The sequence below is a fragment of the Mustela lutreola genome, chromosome 10, assembly GCF_030435805.1.
Source record: "Mustela lutreola isolate mMusLut2 chromosome 10, mMusLut2.pri, whole genome shotgun sequence".
Lineage (NCBI taxonomy): Eukaryota > Metazoa > Chordata > Mammalia > Carnivora > Mustelidae > Mustela > Mustela lutreola.
This window is the reverse complement of record NC_081299.1, coordinates 84,838,354-84,853,153: the sequence shown is the minus strand read 5'-3', so window position 1 is coordinate 84,853,153 and position 14,800 is coordinate 84,838,354. Positions and strand designations below refer to the sequence as shown.

The 14,800-nt window shown below is 40.9% G+C and overlaps 1 long non-coding RNA gene across 1 annotated transcript; it reads right to left on the bottom strand.

The window, feature by feature from the left end:
• Positions 1-842: 842 nt before the first annotated feature.
• On the bottom strand, positions 843-14,158 carry LOC131808982 (uncharacterized). The gene is made up of 3 exons (XR_009345020.1): positions 14,029-14,158; positions 4,495-4,677; positions 843-912 (listed from the first exon to the last, which is right to left on the bottom strand). It is a non-coding gene; the product is annotated as an uncharacterized LOC131808982 (long non-coding RNA).
• Between the last annotated feature and the right edge of the window lie 642 nt (positions 14,159-14,800).

Genomic DNA, 14,800 nt, shown 5'->3' with positions numbered 1-14,800 from the left:
TGAGACAGCTGGCTCATCGTGATTCAATAACTGGGCTGTGGGCATTAGAAATCAGGCTGGTTAACAGGCCCTGACATGAGATATGACCAACAGGGTCACTGCAACTATGGCCGTCAGAGAATTCATATTTATTACATGGAACTACTCTGCTAGGCACCTTCCATAAGTTACCCCCTTCACCCCGACATCAAATATATGCACACGTATGAACATCTCTATGTTATAGAGGGAGAAATTCAGACTCAGAGAGGTTAAAACAATTTTCACAAAGACACTCAGATGATCAAGGATGGAGTCAGATTTAAAGTCTACCTGATTTTGTGCTCCGTTGGTGTGTGTCTTCAGAGCACTGGGAGAGGTGGGTTAGAGGAAGGTGGGTTCACAAGGAAGAGGTTTGAAATTTGGAAACTAGACAGAGAGGAACTTAAAAATATAAGCATAGGAGTTCTGTATTTAGTGTGCCCAGAACCCACTTGGTGGCCTCTGTGGTCCATTGCATACTGCATTATACTTAGTTCCATTTGTGTAGCCTAGTCTGCTAGACTGGATGTACCCTATGAATAGGGAGATAACTTTCTCCCCTCAGTGCCATGTACAATGTTCAGAGAATAGTTGGTGCTTACACATTTATTGAATAAATGAATTCATTAAGTCAAGGCCAGAACTGCAAGTTACAGCACCCAAATGTACAGAAATCGGTAGCAAAACCCAAGCAGAATAATGACATCTGTAAACAGAAATCTTTTTTGAAGCAAAGTAAGGTGTACTATAATATGTTTGGGTTAACCTGTTAAGCAGAGTGTTACAAGCGTGAACTTGAGGGCAGGTCCCTTGACACTTACCGCGTCTCTAAAAGTCCTCCCAGGCCAACGTCTTTCACACAGGAGATATTCAGTGATATGTTACTGAATTCTAAAAAGAAGATAACGGTTCAAAATCATGTATGATCTTCATATCTTTGGGTAACTTGTTGGGGCATTCGTGTCTTAAATCTTCGTACATGAAACGCATATGCAATTTGTAGTTTTAAGATTTAAGGTCACAACTAAACTATAAAAAGCCTCTGGATAAAAAGTGAAAAGTGGATCGGGGTGCCTGGGTGGCTCAGTGGGTTAAGCCGCTGCCTTCGGCTCGGGTCATGATCTCGGGGTCCTGGGATCGAGCCCCGCATCGGACTCTCTGCTCAGCGGGGAGCCTCCTTCCTCCTCTCTCTCTCTGCCTGCCTCTCTGCCTACTTGTGATCTCTCTCTGTCAAATAAATAAATAAAATCTTAAAAAAAAAAAGTGAAAAGTGGAAGTATTTTGTGCTATATAGCGACAGTCTAAAATGTAATACTTCATTCACTTTTGGACCCCAAGTTCAAACCTCCTATCAAGATTACCTCTACCTTAAAAACTGGACAAAGTCACGCCCCCAACATTCTTCTGATAACCTCAATTAGTTTAGATGTGAGAATACAAATTGAAACGAGAAAGGAAATGCTTGAGCTGCTGGGAAGTGGTATTGACATTACTGAGACTCTTTGGTCCTTTAATTGTGCTGGTAAAAAATACTGATGGGGTCAAACAATTGAAAACTCAATGAGATGAAAACAACCGGGAAAGACAGGGGTGTGGGAGGCTGAGAGGTTAATATCAACTTCTGTCTAATTTAGGATTTGGATTAAAGAACAGAGAAGCTCAAACCTGCTCAAATCATGCTGCCATCTGTGACTCCGATGTGGCATTTGGAAGAGTAAAAACACATGCTGGAAAATTACCAAGACAAAGAAAAATTCTGGAATCTCGGCACAGGATTTTCCGTTGTGGCTAAAAGGCTGAGCTACTTTGGAAACATTTGGATTCCTTCTCTGCTTTATCTGAGCCGCCAAGCATCTCTTTTAAAGCATAGACATTGCATTCTCTATAAGGAGGAACCTTTGTGAGTTAATCAGTCATCATTTTCCAGGCTCATCTAGGAGTCACATCATTAAGAAGTATGTGTTGGTAGTTATTGATTATCTAACAAAAGGGAGAACAAGAGAAATTAAAATCTTGTTTAAGTGGCATGATACTTAATGAGCTCTAAGATGTTCTCTGTAGCCCCAGTTCCCATGGAAATTATTTAATGCTAAGAGGGAGTTCAAACTCCTGAAGGAAGCTGCATATTTTCAGAGAACCTAAGCTGAGAGGCAAAGCAAGAAAGGTCTGCATTTTCGAATAGAACATTTTGTATTACATGCACATCTGCATTCACTATTTTTTTTAAATAACTTTATTTATTTTAGAGAGAGAGCTCAAGCAGGGTAGGGACAGAGAGAGAGAGAGAGATTCTCAAGCTGGCTCCCATGGAGGCTCTACCCAGAGTCTTGAGATCATGATCTGAGCTGAAACCAAGAGTTGGACGTTTCACACTGACTGAGCCACCCACATGCCCCTGCATTTGCTCTTCTTACAAAGGCTTCCAGGAAGCTGGCTGAGGGCAGAAGACAACATCATTGTACTTCCAATTTCAAATTGTCACTCTACTTTGTATCCTTCACGTACTTGAGTCTAACATGAGTTGATATGGACAGAAATCCTTTTTTTTTTTTTTTAATCTGAAAGGGAAATTATGTGATATGAAGTATCCTAACCTCATACCATTTCTGTGAATTCCCTGGATTATAAAAGGGGCTTCCATTCAATTCAGTGTAAGGGAATTTTTTAAAATTTGAAATTTTGGGACCAGGCTCTTGTGTGCAGGCATGGTCTAGAGTGTGACGGACGTCGAGGACAGCACAGCTGGCCCCTTCTCACAAGCAGCTTTTTTTTTTTTTTTAAATATTTTATTTATTTATTTGAGAGAGAGAGAATGAGAGAGAGAGAGAGAGAGAGAGAGCATGAGAAGTGGGGGGGTCAGAAGGAGAAGCAGACTCCCTGTGGAGCAGGGATCCCAATGCAAAACTCGATCCCGGGACTGCAGGATCATGACCTGAGCTGAAGGCAGTCGCTTAACCAACTGAGCCACCCAGGCGTCCTCACAAGCAGCTTTCTACCTTGGCTGCGTCACCGGCATTGTGTGGACAGATCCAATGTTACTGTCATCCAGTTACCTTCCTTCAGTGACAGGACTGTGGGGCCTCACGGTGAGGGATAATAAGCTCAAAGCTTTGGTTCCAGGGCCAGACTTCTCTCTAAACACTTACAAGGTTGTTGGCAAGCGACTAACCATCTCTACACCTCGCTTTTCTCCACTGAAGAACAAGACCAGCATCAGCTAAGACAGAGATTGTGAAAAATTAAATAAGATATCCAATAATGCTAACTCCTCTTACCCTTTCCCATCAGTTTCTAAACAGGCTGTCCTCTACAAAATACCCCACTCACAATAGAAAGGGCTCTTTAGAGTTGGTGCCCAAATGATGTTGACGTCTACATTCCCCCTTCTGCATCTCTCTGTCTTTCTTAGTAGCGGAACGCTGCTCCTGTTGTCGTTTGCCGTCCTTTGAGGAGATGTCCTGTACCTATTGTCATCACGTGGGATGCCTCTAGGCCTACGAATATCACATACGTGGCTCCTGTGGCCAGAGTGGTTCAGGTGACCTGGTTGGGTCTTTCAGCCAAAGCTGCAGGCATACTAGATGGTGTAGGCCCAAAGAGCCTTTCTTTTCTGAGGAGTGTGACCATGAAGTCTGTGGAGGAGAGCAGAGCCAAGTGACTTGGCAGGGCTCAGTGACTTTATTTGATTTCCTAAACACAGCGAGCCCAGAGCGAAATCCTGCGTGCCCTGGGTTTTTCATCAAAGGAGCCAAGAAATTATCTTTTTTTCCTCTCTCTTTTTTTTTCTTTAGCAAGTTTGGATTAGTTTCTCACCTTTTCAGCTGAAAGGGTTTTGTTGTTGTTGTTGTTTTAATTAATTAATTAACTAATTAATTAATTTGCTGGAGAGAGCGAAAGCACTCAGCTGGGAGATAGGCAGGCAGAGGGTGAGGGAGAAGCAGACTCTCTGCTGAGCAGTGAGCCTGATGCGGGACTTGATCCTGGGACCTGAGGATCATGACCTTAGCTAAAGGCAGATGCTTAACTGAGCCACCCAGGGGCCCCTTATTGAACAGGTTTCGATGAACACTTCCAAGGGTGGAAATTGATGGAGGACAGGGGGAAGTAAAATTTAAATTAAAAGTAAGATTAGGGTGCCTGGGTGGCTCAGTGGGTTAAGCCACTGCCTTCGGCTCAGGTCATGATCTCAGGGTCCTGGGATCAAGTCCCACATCGGGTGCTCTGCTCAGCAGGGAACCTGCTTCCTCCTATCTCTCTCTCTGCCTGCCTCTATGCCTACTTGTGATCTCTGTCAAATAAATAAATAAAATCTTTAAAAAAAAATAAAAGTAAGATTATCTTTTACTTGCAAACTGTTTTCTTTAGAGGGTCCATATACTGCCTCAATTCTCTAATGTATTTAAAGCAAAATAATCAAGATGATCGCTCTAAAAATTTCTTGCTTGGAGTTATGTCATAGGAGCCCCAAAATACCTTGCATCATGAGAAGAGCAGCACAGAGATTATCATCTGAAACATGTAGAGAATAATGATGCATCTCCACCAGAAGAGAGCACTGTAACTGTCTGCATGCGGCGTCCACAGGAAGAAGCCAGCATTTTTGGAATCTCAGAAACACCTTTTTTAAAAAATTTCCCTCCACCACAGCATCTCAACCTTAAGAGACAGACAAAAGAAAGTCCGGTTAAAAGCTGTCTGCAGAAGGAAATGGTTAACAGAAATGAAAATTAAAGTAAGAGTAAGACCATAGAATTCCCACATGGTCTTGTGAAACAATCCAGGCAGTCCTCGCTGCAGAGAACCCTTGCAGCGGGGAAGCAGCAGGCAGAGGTAAAAAGGACATATTGCTGTGCAAAGTGGATAGCCAATTAATGGAATGTGTTATCCCAGGGGTGTTGTAAGCCACATTAGTAATGTGGAGAGTCTTAGATAAATGTATGCTTATGAGATAAATGGGGGAGCTTTTGAAGGACGGAGGACAACTTGGGGAATGCCCTCTCTTATTTAACGACCACAGAGTGCTGGGGGTTGGGGGGGTAGTGGAAAAGCCCTCGTGACTCATGGAGTTACAAGTGTGGTTTAGCCTTTTCAAAACCGTGTGATCTTGAGTCCACTTGTCATTATGGGGTCATAATACAGCTATCTGACATCACTGTGGGAAGCTCAAAACAGATCATTATTTCAGTGCCTTTGAAAGACAACAGATGAAGTTGAAAACAAAGTTCTAACACAAGTAAAGGACTGCTTATATCATGATCACCAGTAACCCCTGGCCAGGCCCCACGGTCATTCCATCCCTTCATCTCTATCTGGTGTGATGGATCAGCACTGTTGGGCAAGTTACCACTCTCTCCTTGAAACTTCTCATGTCCCCACCACGACGCTGCCTTCACCAGCTTTTTCTCCTTTACTCTTTCTCCTTCTTAGTCTCTTTGCTGTTCCCTTTTATCTCTTCAATCTTTAAATGTTGGAGGTGACTCAGAGCTGAGCCCTCTTTTCTTTTCAATCTACTCTCTCCTCCTGGGGGCAATTTCATCCAGACCAGTGGCTTTAAATTCTGTCTATACCCTTCATGACACCCAGTTTATATCTCTAAGTGAGATTTTTTTTCCCCTGAAACTGGGGATCTCTATTACCAGCTTCCTACCTAGCCTCTTCACTTGGATGCCTAATAGTTGCCTGACATTTACCAAGTCCAAAGTAGGGCTCCTGGAATTTCCCTGCATACTTGTTGCTTCTAAAACTTCCTCATCGGGTCAATGTCTTCTTCTACCTTTTAGCTGCTCAGTCCAAGATCTTGGTGTCATGGTTGACTCATCTCTTTCTCTCCTCTCTCATATCTGGTCTATCCTGTCAACTCTTCAAACTGTATCTGGAATCTGACCACTCTTCACCTTCACTGCCTCCACCTTGGTCCACACCGTCATCATCACTCACAGAGGCTGGATTACTAGAACAGCTTCCTAACCAGTTTCCTAACAGTCTCTGCCCTTGTCATTTAGCAGTCACAATGTGTAGCCCAAGTAACCTCATAGAAATCAGCTCCTTCTTCTCCTCTTCTCAGAATTCTTCATGGTTTCCATCTCAGAGTAAAAGATGGTATTCCTGACATTTTATGATCAAACTCTGTCACCTCTAAAAAATAATTTTCATCTACTTACCGTTGTCCACTCTAGTCTAGCCATACCAGATTTCTTGTTATCACTCTACTACCATAGACCTATTTTCACCTCAGGATATTTGTATTTCCTGTTTCTGCTGCTTGGAACGCTCTTCCCCCAGATATCTGCACGGTGAGCCCCTTCACTAACCTTAAGTTTTTATAGGAAAGTGGCCCCAGTGAGGTCTTCCCTGGCCTAGCTAACATTCTACCACCCCACATGATACTTCTTATTCCCTTTTCCTTATTTATGTTTTCATTTTTTTATTATTTTTGAGGATAAAAACTTCTTTTCCCAAAGAATTCCAGGCTCCAGGACAGTGAAGAAATCAGGTCTCTGGTAACAAGATTTTCAAATGGAGGAGTCACCTGTGTGAACATGAGCATCTGCTTAATTATGCACTGAACAACCCTGTCGTGACTTCGGGGGTCTTGGCTTCTGTCTTTACATCTGCACAGGGCTGTCTGAGGAAAGAAGAGTATGGCCCTAATGGGGACAAACCAGAACCAGTGGGAGGAAATATAGGAGGCCTAGAGGCTGACTTAGCATATGCAAGAACCTATATATTGACTCCCTTGATAGGAAGACCACACTTCTTCACAGCAAGTTAGTAGAGACTAGATGACCATCTGGCAGGAATTTTATATCACTGATTTGTGCCACTGACTGCTGAAGTCCCTTTTACCCTTGGAAGCTGAAGTGACACCAGCTAGCAGGGATGCCTGGGTTTATCTGAGAGGCAGGCTGGTCAATGGGGTCTTGGCTCAGGACTGCTGGGCTCACAGCATCCTTCCACTGGCTCAGCTGCTCTTTGTGTCATTGGCCTTGATACTTTTGATCTTCTAGGTGGACCTGTCCCTCCCGAAGAGCTGAGGAGTTCTTAGAAGCTGTGTGCTCCTGCACATTTTACCAATTGGATCAGGCTCAGGATTTTAAACTGTGGGAATGGTGCCAAGAAGCAGTCAGAGACTGCTCTCATGGATTCCTAACTTTGGAGGGAGTGGCTGCTACCTGAATTTACCTTCCTGGACCAGTGCGGCACTGGTCCAGGACTTTGGTGGGCCTTAGGAGGCTGTGACAGTGGTCAGCATGTAGACCGTGAGTGCTTGGTGCCCCTGCCAGGAGACAGACAAGAGGGGACCAGCCTCAGTGGGCTCTGTTGTTTGGGGGTACTTTGTTCTCAGCTCTTAGGAACAAGCATGCAAGAAGAGGGCTTGACCCTTTAACAGAGAGCAACCTCATAGAGTCCCCCAGATTCCTGAGCCTCCTCCTCATGATTTTTCCAGTCCTTCCATGGATTAGTGTCACTGAAGATTGTCCTTGGCTCCAACAGCCTTGGCAGCAAACCTGGCTTCACCACACACATGTGCGCATGTGTGTGTAAACAGTAATTCAGTTGATAGGTATATTGTTTGTATATATGTAATATAATGTATATATGTATGTATAAAAATATTTTTGAGTTTTGATAACTTTATCAAAATTTACCTGTGGTAAACTCTGGCAAGGGCAGAGAAAGAACGAAGGACTGTCATCAATTAATGTAATTTACTCCAAAAGGGGTAATATATTCATTAAGGAAGTCAATATTCATTCAGCAGCTAATTAATTCAATTGTTCATGAACTTATTCATCAAACAAATATTTTTCAAGTGTTTGGAAGGTTCTAGACTGTATGTATTCTAGTCCTGATGGGTTCCTTTTTAACCATTCAACAGGAAAAAAAAAAAAAAAAGAAGAAGAAGCGAAATAGAAGCCCCTAGCTCATACTGCCTTCTTATTTTTCATGGTGAAGACTAGGTCCTCTCTATTATATCTGCTCTGTGGAACCGGAGAGTTGTTGGAGAGAAAAAGTCAGAATATCTATGAAGGACCATCTTTTTCTCATGCTATTTGGAAAGAGTAAGACCTGGCTAAGAATTAACTCATCTCTCTGTATTAGGTCTTAGTATTTCATTCGTTATTCACTTATACATATCCTAGTCCACAGTGATTTGAAACAACTTAAGGAAACACATAAAATACTATAATGATGTAGGATTAAAAGGCAAAAATAGCATAAGGAGACAGACTGAATGGAATGTCAAGATTAGAAAAAAATTAATAAGAAATTCAGGACCTTGGGGTTCCTGGGTGGCTCAGTGGGTTAAGCCTCTGCCTTCAGCTCAGGTCATGATCCCAGGGTCCTGGGATTGAGCCCCGCATTGGGCTCTCTGCTCCGCTGGGAGCCTGTTTCCCCCTCTCTTTCTGCTTGCCTCTCTGCCTACTTGTGATCTCTGTCAAATAAATATATAAAATCTTAAAAAAAAAAAAGAAATTCAGGACCTTATAATGAACACAATTATTATAATTGAACAATAACTTTGGCAGTGAGTTGCCTAGTAGCCTAAGTGAAAAGATAATCCATTATAATTTCATATCTTTAGGAATTTAATGATATGTGAGGGAAGCTCAGTGTAAATAAGTTTCCCACAAAGTAGTTCATCTTTTTTTCCCACTTGTATATAGTATAATAATATAAATAAACAAATAAATATCGTGTGTGTGTGTGTGTGTAACTTTTAGGGAGTCTATCTTGGCTACTGTATATATGAAAAATATGATCTGGAATGATCTGGAAATAAAATTTTAGCCATTATTTTTAACTAAAAACAAAAGCATAAGAAGAAGAGGATGAGAGATATTATGTGGGGTAAAGGAATTTTAGGTAGGCCAGCAAAGGCCTCACTGAGGCCATTTTTTTTTTTCTAATTTCTTTTTAGCTTAACAGTATTCATTGTTTTTGCACCACACCCAGTGCTCCATGCAATACCTGCCCTCCCTAATACCCAGCACCTGGCTCCCCCAACCTCCCCACTCCACCCCTTCAAGACCCTCAGGTTGTTTTTCAGAGTCCATATTCTCTCATGGTTCACCTCCCCTTCCAATTTCCCTCATCTCCCTTCTCCTCTCCATCTCCCCATGTCCTCCACGCTATTTGTTATGCTCCACAAATAAGTGAAACCATATGATAATTGACTCTCTCCGCTTGACTGAGGCCACTTTTGAGTAAAAACCAAATGTTAGTGAAAGAGCTCACCATGTGGATGTCTGGGACAGAGCATTCCAGGCAGCAGAAACTGAAAAAGCAAATGTTTTGAGGCAGAAGTATGTCTGTGATAGTGGAGAAAAAACAAGGAGCTATTGTGGCTGGAGTAGAGAGAACAACACAGTAAAAAGAAGATGATTTTTTTAGAGGTAACAGATCATAAAATATCAAGGACACTTAAGCTATTTGAATTAAACTATTTAACTATTTACCTTGAAGACACACAATAATATTAGTTTTTGAATGATTTCAATAATGTATAAATATTTATGCAACACATTTTATTGGTTATTATTTATAGTAGAGATAAACATTTTAGTAATCAAATACACGGTCTCTTATTATTTTATTTTATTAAGTCACATTTACACAGTTTTGATATTAGACAAAAATAATTTTATATAAACACAGGCAGTTGGGACTTTTCTCCTTTCTATAAACAATCTTCAATAGTTCAATACACGAAAGGGGGGAAAAAAAAGAACAAAAGACAGAAAAGAGAAAAAGATACAAGACAGAAAGTACTCATCAATAGTTTTTTTCCCCTTAAATTACTCTGTCACTATAACATACATTTTCCCCCCATGAGATGTTTTTTTCTTCAACAGCCTTAATTATTTTGATTTTTATCAGACATGATTTTTATTTTCTGTAGTCTTTATATGTGAGCCATGTCCAGATGGAGAATAGTATAGAATAGTCCCCCTCTATATTTTTTAAAATCAGCCTTTTGGGTAGAAAAAAATGTTTTAGAACGGTACTTTAAAATGACAATGTAAATAAGATGATAAGAAAGAGTTTGCTTTAGCACTATCACAGGAATTGTAGAAACTGAAAAACATTTTAGTGGAAAATATAGACATTTTTAGCTGTTAAGCTAGTTTTTAGAGCTACCTTCAGAACTGTATGTTCCTGCAACTTTGTCACTCTCAACAGCTACCATTTATTCTTTTTTTTGAACACGTATTTTCAAAATAAACAGAGCTCTGCTAGTAGTGCCAGCACTTAGAGAGGGGAGCGAAAGAAGAGAGAGGGGAGACTTTGTGTCAACTTTTGTTGACTATACCAATTCTTAGTCTGTGGCTAGATCTTTTGTCTGATAGTATCTATTATGGGTTGTGTTGTGTTCCTCTAAAACTTAAGTCAAGTCCTAACTCCTGGTACCTGTGAATGTGGTCTTATTTAGAAATAGGGACTTGGCAGGGATAATTGGGTAGGGAGGTGCAATGGTGTAAGTCCTGTTTGGAATCTGAAAGCCTGAGAACTGAAAGCGCCAAGGTCCCAGGGCAGTAGAAGATGGATGTCTCAGCCCATGCAGAAAGGAGTTTGCCCTTCCTTCACCTTTTTCTATTCAAGACCTGAACCGATTGAATGATTCCCACCTCACTGGTGAGAGCAACTGTTGTTCAGTCTACTGACTTAAATTCTAATTTCTTCCAGAGACACTCTCATAGACATACCCAGAAGTAATGTTTTGCCAGCTATCTAGACACCTAGCCTGGTCAAGCTCATACACAGAAAATTAACTATCATATAAGACATGGGAGAAGGGAAGGATTTTATAATTTTATGATTAAATATCAGTCTTCTAGTGAGCCTGAATTCCTGGCTATGACTTTATTAAGTGTTTCTCTGCCTTTTTACCACTTACCCCCTTTAGTATGATGGGTAGAGTAGAGGTGTCTGGGGTAGGAGGAATGACTTGCTCTAGGAAAGCAAATATATTTTTAAGTCAATGCTTATTATTTGAATACATATTAAATTCATACTAAAAGTGAATACATTTCCTGATACATACTGAAATGTTTGAAGCTACTCATCTGTATCTGGAATCCATTTTGCAACCTTCTGTCTGTGGTTCTTAACAAAGAGCAGAAGGGAGAGGGGAAATCTTGACACTACTTGGGGTTTGTATTGGTGTTGATGCCTATCCTTGGTTGAGAACCTCAGATATAATAAAAAGATTGAGGGATTGATTTGTGTGGGTCTTAATATTGCCTTACCTTATATTTGAAGATAGGATATGTCAACTGATATGCCCCAAACTACATATTTAATCTGTGGTACAGCAAGACTCCAGTCCAGGGTTTTGAATTCCCACTAGAGTGACCAAGCATCCCAGTTTGCATGGGACTGAAGGTTCCCCAGGATGTGGGGCTTTCAGTGCTCCAACCTGAAGGCCCCAGGCAAACTGGAAGTGTTACTCACTGTCACAGAGAATTTAAAACCCAGAAAAAAAGAGAATATAAGATGAGGAGGTTTTCCCCTTGACATTTACTATCTGTGTGCTGATTACTTAGAGGATGCTTATGTATGTAACGTGGCAGATTACAGGAAGATCAATTTGCTGGCAAACAGTTTATAAATTACTTCATTACTCATATCAGTGTTATCTGAGATTTCTATCTGTCTGACACAAGCAAACAATAAAACAGACTAAAGCTTCTCTTTTCATGGGAACTGTATAAGTGCTAAGTCTATCTGCCTGCTGGCAGCCTACGCTTGGGTGGGAGTTTGATGGCAGCACTCAGTAAATCTTTCTATGCTTTAGATGTTACCATCAGAATCAGGAGTGGGAGGAAACAGGATGGGGCTGGAGAGAAAGCATCTTGGCACAGCCAGACGTGGAAACATCTCATACTGTCTCTATTTTCACCTCCACTGTTACTGGATTGCTCTTTCTTTAATGTAATCATGGACCATGGTCGCTGACTTATTCTAGCTCCAAATGACCCTGGAGCTATGTGCCTCAATTCTCATTAAAGCCTCAATCCCAGTGCTCTAGTTGTTATAATCATCTTGCCTCTTACTTCCCTCCAATCCAGGGCTGAGGCTCACTGTTTTTCTAGGTAGCTCTTTCTCCAAAACGACTGAAGTCTTGTCCCTGACCCTCATCAAATTGCTTAGTATCCTCTGCACAAAGACTAACCCTACCTATCACTTGTGAACAGCAGTTTAAAGACCAACATCTCCTAAGGCCCTGAAGGATACAGATAATTTGCCTGAAATCTGGCTGAAGGTGGGTCTATTGCTCAGGCACTATATCCGGCCTGCTGTAATTCCAGCATTTGTTTGAAACTCCCCTCTCACTTTCCTAGCCAGAAGGTTAGGCTCATGTTAGGCTAGACCTGAGAGGGTACTGGCCGGGTATGCTGTTGTGGGAAGCTGGAGCCCAGAAGCAGGAAGTGGCATCCTGGAAGTTGGCTGAAGGTCTGTAACTGGGGCATCAGTCCAAGGGGCTTAATGGAGAATCAGATCCAATGTAGGGAGGCCAAATGGGATTAGGGGGATCAGGAAAGTGGTAGAATTAGGATAGGAGACAGTGGAGGTGCTGTGGAGGATTGGTGAGCAGACACACATAGTAACTCTTATCCTGGGATGTCCCTGACTCTTGAGGCATATTGCATTTGAAGAGGATGTAATGAAATGACTACTGACTTACCCTAATAGGCCGGTCAGTTGCCCTATCATGTACTTCCTGACAAGTAGTCTTGCTCTGAGGAAACAGCAAAGTCTCCCCAACAATCATAAGCCTATTTCAAATACTTTCTTTTCAACCAGTCAGTATTCTGGCTCCTGTCTCACCTTCATTGAGTTTGTTATTGGCCTTCATCTAGGTTGTTTTTGAATCCTTAAAGAATATCTTTTTAGATGAGTTTTTCCTCTAAAACTAGATCCTGTCTAATTATTTAATGATTGTGCAACTAACAGAGAAATATTCTGAGATGATAATTTCCATGTTAGGGAAAGAAAAATTGAGGCTGATTTAGACCAGACAAAGCAATATTTCAATTTTTTACTTTTTGATGTTGTAAATGACCATGGAAAATTTGCTTGAATATTTTCTATCATTGGAACAGGGGCTTCTAACTTGTTCAGGGGTAATGTAAGACCTCTGCCTCATGGCCATTGGGGTTTAGAGGATATTTGCTGATAGGAAAATTATTTTACCGAAATACCCTATCTTTAGCCACCCCTCTACTTAGCTGCAGTAGCACAGGACTTTGTCCTTAAGGTGAGTGCCAGTCTGGGGAGAAGGGTTTTCCCCAGTGAACAGCTGTTCTAGGGACCTCTAGCTCTGCCACTTTAGGGAAAATATTCAGCTTGCACATTCTTTGTTTTTTTGAAAAAATGCCTCTGGAAGTTTCTATTATATGAGAGGATTTGTCCTCTGGTAGAACACCATAGTTCATTGTTCAGAACTTTCTGGAAAATTCAAAAGCACAGCTTTTCAAGACTCTCTTTTCCAGAAAGCATTTTATCCAAATTAAAAATTAAATTCTGAGACACAGTTAATATGTGTTAGCCTTTGTAGGAGCAGCACAGATCTAAGACTTTTATGTGAAGAAACCTATAGTTCTTAACAATTGACATGTGGAATATGGCAAATATGATTGTGTGTGTTGAAATGCTTTTTATTTGGTGACTTAGGAGTGACAACCATACCTGGCCACTGCTGGAGAATGTTATGATGGCTTAGTACTTAGTACTTTGGCTCTTCTTTCATTTTTACTAATTTTTGTAAATAGGTAAGATAGTTACTAAGAAAAGAACATTTTGAAATAATTTAAATCTTTCATCTTTATATGTATTATGTCAAAACAAAGAGTTAATAGAATAGATCTAATCAGTGTGTTTAAAAGGAAAATGGCGCCACCTGCAAAGATTAGCGGACATTTGGATGCTGTTTAGTTTGTACCTGCATTGGTATAAGCACTTTACATGTACTTACTCATCTAATTTTTATAAATTAGGTACCTTTATTATTCAAATTTTTATAGATGAAGGAAATGAAGCTTGGAGAAGTTAAGCAAGGTCCAAGGTCATACACACAATGTTGGAGCTGAGACGTCAACGCAACAATCTTTCTCTAGGGCCTACTTAGACAGTGGTAGGAGGCCCAAACTGTCATTTTATCATGATAGGCTCAGAACTTGATGCAGTTCCCTAGGTTACATGAACCAACAATAGGTTTTCTAAGCACATTCCAAGCTATTCTGTCAACCTTGGACATACTGTCCTTGATGGAATCCATACCAATCATTAAGCAAATGACATGACGAGGACTATATTTATTGAGTAGGTGTGCTTGGGGCTTTACTATCTCTAATTTTATTTGGTTCCAGCTGATTACTTGATTATATGGATGTGATTTTACTTACTATTTTTGCAATTATTTCCTCAATAACTCTGATTACCTCTTTTCTTTGTTAATCACCTTCTCTGATTTGGGTGATTTTATCAAAGTGCTGATAGTTGTAGCTCAAAGAACAGAATGCCCCACCTGCTCTTCTGCATTATAACTCTCCCAACATGGAAAGTGTCCAAATACTCTCTTTTTTCTGTCAATTGTTTTGTCTCTTCTGTAGAGGCCCTGATGGTTATTCTTCACTGGCGGATACTCTCCACAACCTGAGCTGTATTTCCTAGCTTTCTCCTTCTAACTTTAAAATCTAATTCGTCCTTTTTGTCTGTCCTTTGTGTTGTTGCTCATCCCATGTCTTCCAGTCGCCTTCACGTTTCCTCTGTG